The following is a 6,006-nucleotide window of genomic DNA, read 5'->3' on the forward strand; positions in this document are numbered from 1 at the left end:
GTAGAAGTGTTCCCTTACCTCAACCTAGACAATACTCATTGCATATAGTCGATTTTATTTTAAAATTCATTGTCAAAATTTATATTATTTTAAATAATACAAATTAGAAGATGAGCATTTAATTAACACATTGTTGAATGAGAAATTTTGGACCGATCGCAAATTGCCACGTCATTTACTAAATTAATGACGAAATTCCAAATAATTAAAGTCCAGACTAATTAGAAGTTGACATTTGTCCCAAATTGAAGTTGCAGGCATAAATTGGCGAAGTCCGATGATGCCACATGTTCCTTCGTAACCGTTGGATTGAATAAATTACTTCGGTCCAATTTGATATTATTATTTGGACTAAAAGTACAATTTAGCCCATAAATAGGCTTATTTTGACCAAAATGTCAAATAAGGCCCAAATCCAATTAGTCAAGCCTATGGACCGATCAAGCCCAAGCCCATGAATTCCAGGCATATTCTATACTCCAAAGCTTATAGAAAATTCTTTACAATCAGAAGACTCCTTGACTTCTGAAGCTGACCACGCCTGAAGACCAGTCTTCAACTCTGAAGACTGAAGTCCTTTGAATGAAGACTGAAGTTATTTGAAGATACAAACACTCTTAAAAGATAGAAACCCTTAAAGACTGAAGTCCTTCAAAGATACAAGTATTCTTCCAAGACTTCAACTCCACGATCATCACGCTCTTCGCTTCCTCAAATCAAGCGTACACATTCAGCTGAGAGAGAATCAGAGGATCAAGTACTAGAGATCAAACCACATCACATCAAATCAACTTCAACATCAACACCAACTTAAGTTCAACTCCACAAAACAAGTTTCGCCCAAAGGCCGACCGATAAGATCAAAGACCGATCATCCAAAAATATCAATAAGCCTAAAGGCCGATCATCCAAAAAGATCAAAAAGCCTAAAAGTCGATCATCCAAAAAGATCAACAAGCCTAAAGGCTGATCATCTAAGAAGATCATCAAGCCCAAAGACCGATCATCCAAGAAGATCATCAAACCCAAAGACCGATCATCCAAGAAGATCATCAAGTCCAAAGGTCGATAATCCAAGAAGATCATCACGCCCAAAGGCCGATCACCCAAAAAGATCAACAAGCCTAAAGGCCGATCACCTAAGAAAATCATCAAGCCCAAAGGCCGATCACCCCAAGAAGATCAACAAGCCAACAAGCTCAAAGGCCGAAGGACGATCACCTAAGAAGATCAACAGGTCCAAAGACCAATCACAGATCAATAAGCCCAAAGGCAAGCCTAAAGCCGATCACAGATTAACAAACCCAAAGGCCGATCACAGATCAACAAGCCCAAAGGCTGATCACATATCAACAAGCCCAAAGGTTGATCATCCAAGAACATTAACTAGCTTAAAATTTATAGTTTATTTTGAAAGCATCAAAATACTGTGTATTAGAGATTGTACTCACTTTCCACAAAATTAATACAAATACAAAGTTCAAGTTCCACGAAATACATTTATCTTGAAATCTCGTGCGAACACACATAAATATCAAATTTTAATTTAAATAATGTCTCACTAAATCACATTCTAACCTTAAAAATAAAGTAGAGTTGCACTTTGTGAGTGGACAAACATCCGTCCTTTTATTATCACGTTGATATTTACTTTAAAAATTTTAGATGCTTGACGATCTAAACTCCATCATATACATGATGTTTAAGAAAATATTTCATGTGAATCAATTCATATTTTAAAAGTAAAATATGAATTAATTTTTATGAGTGGTGTAAGCCCTTCAAAGAAATGTTATAATTCATTTTGTAAATCAAGGTAAAAACTAAATTGGAATTTTTATTTAAAAAATTCAAATTTGAATATAATTGAAATTCATGTGAAAACTTTGAATTAAAACCAAGTTATAATCATTTATGAAAAAATCAAATCGAGATTAAACTTGTTTTTAGAAATTTCAAACCAAGCTCATTTTTCAAAGTTCATTTAAATCCAATTGAATGCTATTTAGAGAATTCAAATTAAAACAAAATTTGAACATTTTAGAAATTAAACTTGAATAAATTTGAAATTCGATTAACGAACTTGAATTAAAATTGATTTAAAATTCATTTATGAGATTTGTGAACTAAGGTTGAAATGAAAATGCTTTTTTTAGAAGTTTCAAATAGAGCATATGCGAAAACAAAAAAAAGGTTTCACAACATATTAATATTGGATTCTTTTTAGAACTCACAATCGAAATCAGATTAAGATGAAATTTGGAGGAACTAAATTAAAGGTCAGCCCAAAATCTAATTAAGTCTAATATGAAAAATCAATGAGAAACAAAATTGGAATTCTTGTCGAAATTTCAATCAATATGCATTGGAATTAAAATAAACTACATGAGAGATTTTAAAAGAAAGTGAAATTAAGGTCCTGTTTGGAAATTTTAAATTAAAATTAAATTTAGGCCTCAGTTTGGAATAATATGAAATTCAATTTAGCGGCTTGAAATCTTAATAAGAAAACTCTATTTGAATTAAATTGAAATTTTCAACTAAAACTAAATTAAAACCATTTTGAAAATTTGAAATTAAAACTAAACAAATTATAATCTTCCATCAAAATTGAAAACCAATTAGATCATTCAAAAATATTAACTTTAAATCAAACTAGAACGTTGATTTGGAATTGTATTAAAATTAAAATTAAAATTAAAATCCTTTTCCAAACTCCAAACTAAAAATCATTTTCCAACTCCAAATCTACTTGAATTAAAATTTTATTTAGAAATTTCCAAATTAAACTAAATTTAAGCTTAGAAATTAAAGTCAGATTAGATTTCATTTCAAGATTATAAACAAGAAATCAAACTGGGAATTTTTTGCAAAATTTAATTAAAACATTGATTAAATCTAATGCATAAATGACAAAATCATCAATTAAGTAAAAAAGTAGTAAGCCCTACCGTAACAATCAAAATTTGAGATAATTTTTAATTTAATTATCTTAAATTATTTGGATGTTATTTTGAATTTTAGGACTAAAATTTAATTTTGGGTTAAGATAATTCAATTTAAATTCAATTGGTAGGAATTTATTTCAATTTAGAGAAGATTTGAAATTTTGGATATATTTGAGGTGAATTTAAGTTAAGTACTTCAAAATATTAAGTTTTGTTTTCGTTAATTTTGGGTTTTGGAATCAAATTTTAGATATTTGGAGAAGATAGATAATTTAAATTAATTTGATAAGATAATTGATTTAAATAGGTTGAAAAAAAAATTGGAATCTGGAGTTTTAAAAGGGTTAGTATTTAAGAAGGAGAAGGGGGAATTATGGTTCTAAATTAGATATGAAAATTTGGTTTTAAATTAAGTTAAGTAATTGTTTTGGAATTTGAATTTAATTAGATGGATTTCTGATTGATTTAGAAAAAGAAAAAAAGGATTATATATGTATATATTATATATATTTACATTTACATTTTGGGAGGAAAGAAGAAAAAAAAAAAAAAATTCTCTCTCCTTCCTTGCTTCACGCGAAAAAGAGGTCCCACAGCCCTTTTTTTTTTTTTTTCGTTTTCGTGAGTTGCCGCCGCTTGAACCCATCCTCCATTCTTTTTCTCGTTCCGTCTCCCTCCCTCTTCGGTGTGAGACGCCGCCGCCTAGCCTACCTCACGCCAGCCGCTGAGAGCAACTCGTGCGTCGCCAGACCTGTTCACGCCGAGCCTCGTCGTCGGACGTCTCAGCTTCTTCACGCCGCCATGTCTCTCCCTGGTTTCACGAGCGCCGTCGGACCTGAGCTGCGCCGCCGTTCCCTCATATCTGTCGTCCGTCGGTCACCGTCGCCTCGCCGGAAACTTGGAATCTTGGGTAAGATTTAAGGTTTTTATATTTTTCTTGAATGGGTTTTCGATCGCCCATTGAGTTTTGGTCTAATTTAAAGAGAATTTTTGGTACGGAGTTGTGATTATTATGAACTCGAGACTTTCTGGGAGGGGTTTTAAAGGCTGGATTTAATTTTAAACTCCCAATTGTGGGTTATGTGTAGGTTGGTGACTTCATGCTTGGCTTGGAAGCGATTTTGGAGCAAGTCACTGATTGGGTGAGTTTTGGAGAATGTTAGGATAAGTTTTTGTGTTGATTTAAGCATAAAGTATCTAAATCAATTTCAATTTGGGTTTAGGGAAGATCCCAAGAATTTTACTCAAGACAAAAAGGACTTATGCCAATGTATTATAGTCGAACATGGATGGGAGACATTATGTCAATGCCCATCCATCATCATTCAAAGTATTGTACGTACGTGCTATCAAGGTCGCCTACATGAGGATGAAGATGCGGTAATCATAAATGATCGAGTGGTATCGTTTAGCATTCGCGACATCAACGAGCTCTTCAAGTTAAAAGACATTCTTGATGTGTTGGGCAATCAACTAATTGAAGAATGAGCCAGATGATGAGCATTTGAAGGAGATATTAAAGGTCTTGACGCAAACTGACTCTCAATGGAAAGTATCTATCACGGGCCTTAGGACATTGGCTTCAAATCATCTCCTATCGGAGGCGTGTTTATGGGTTTATTTGGTCAAGAAGTGGATTAGGGACCGCGTAATGGCTGCCTTTACATTGCAAGAGGCATCTCCATAATCGCAAAGAAAATCAAGGGGACCTTTGCAAACCTTGCAACCAACTCTTTTTCCCCTGAAATATCACTAGCCTTTTCCCATCGGCAGGTTTTGGCATTGACGAAGAGCCTATGACCGAAGTACACAGGCTAATCAACAACAAAATCCTGATGATAATTCTGAAGGATTCACTGCATTGCCCATGCGGCTCGTTGAACCCAAGCGGCCCATCATTGACCTAAATGCCCCTCAACCGCCAAGAGCCAACTTCCACCAAAGACAAAAAAATTTGCTAGAGAGAGCCCAGAGCGTCATGACCATAAAGAGTGCATGCCCAATCCTTCTCCATTAGAAATCCTCCCTTCAAGTCCTTTTGAGTCTTTATCTTCTTTGCCTGAGAACCTGACCAACCTTCTTCTTTTGACTGAGTAAATTCATCAGTCCACCCCAATCTCCCCACAACTCCCCAAGCCAATCACCATATAAGCATCTTTCCCCATCCACCACAGAAAAATCACCTCCTCCTCCACCCAAATTCCATGACCCACATGGCTTGGGCATTGGCCCTTTTAACCAGCTCCAATCCGAAATTTGATTTGTGAGACTTTGGGTGTTTTGCCGCAACCTTCCCAACCACAACCACTCTTCCCCTTCAGCCTTGATGAGCTTAAAACTTTCATCTCTGAAGAACTTCCAACTCAGTTTGTGCCCCTCCGTCAATCTTTCTTAGAACTGCACTAGGACATAGAAATCATACGGCAATCTCTTGTCAATGTATAGCGCAACATCCTCACCCTTTGCCAAAATCAACGCATGCAGGCAAAAAGGAATCACAAGTACTTCAACTTTTGACCGTCTACCTGCATGGCCTAACTGTCCATCCTCATCTTCGCTAGCCTTAACGATTTTCTGATTCGCAAGGCGCTGCCCCTCTGGCCCTACAATGTGATGATCCTCCATAGCAGCCATAAATTTGGTGGTGATGTATTTAAAGTTGCAATTTTTTTCTCTATCATTTGTATTTTCACTTGCGATATATCCTTTCAGTCCTTGTACTTTAGCGCTCTGGTAATATTGAATGAATCCTTATAATTTTTGCACCCATCGTTCTAGCTCTGTCTATCATTGTCTTATTATTTTTTATAACTTATCCTTATGAAATTCATTTTGATGTTATATCTTCTTGTGCATTGACAAATTAGCAATTGTGATGATCTTTATACATTTCCTTAGTTCATTTCCTACAAATTGCATGCTTCTTTCCACCTTAGTAGCTTCTTCATTGTTTAACAGTCTTACCTTTCATGCACAACCTCTGCTCAACCCTCTTTTTCAAAAAATTTTAATAAGTTTGTTTTCGTTTTTCTTAAAGTGCAATGAGGATCTTGCCACT

The 6,006-nt window shown here is 34.9% G+C and overlaps 1 long non-coding RNA gene across 1 annotated transcript; it reads left to right on the top strand.

The window, feature by feature from the left end:
- The first annotated feature begins 3,412 nt into the window (after positions 1-3,412).
- Positions 3,413-5,715, top strand: LOC120082805. The gene is made up of 3 exons (XR_005483287.1): positions 3,413-3,858; positions 4,037-4,090; positions 4,172-5,715. It is a non-coding gene; the product is annotated as an uncharacterized LOC120082805 (long non-coding RNA).
- Positions 5,716-6,006: the final 291 nt, after the last annotated feature.

The sequence above is a fragment of the Benincasa hispida genome, chromosome 8 (genome assembly GCF_009727055.1).
Source record: "Benincasa hispida cultivar B227 chromosome 8, ASM972705v1, whole genome shotgun sequence".
Lineage (NCBI taxonomy): Eukaryota > Viridiplantae > Streptophyta > Magnoliopsida > Cucurbitales > Cucurbitaceae > Benincasa > Benincasa hispida.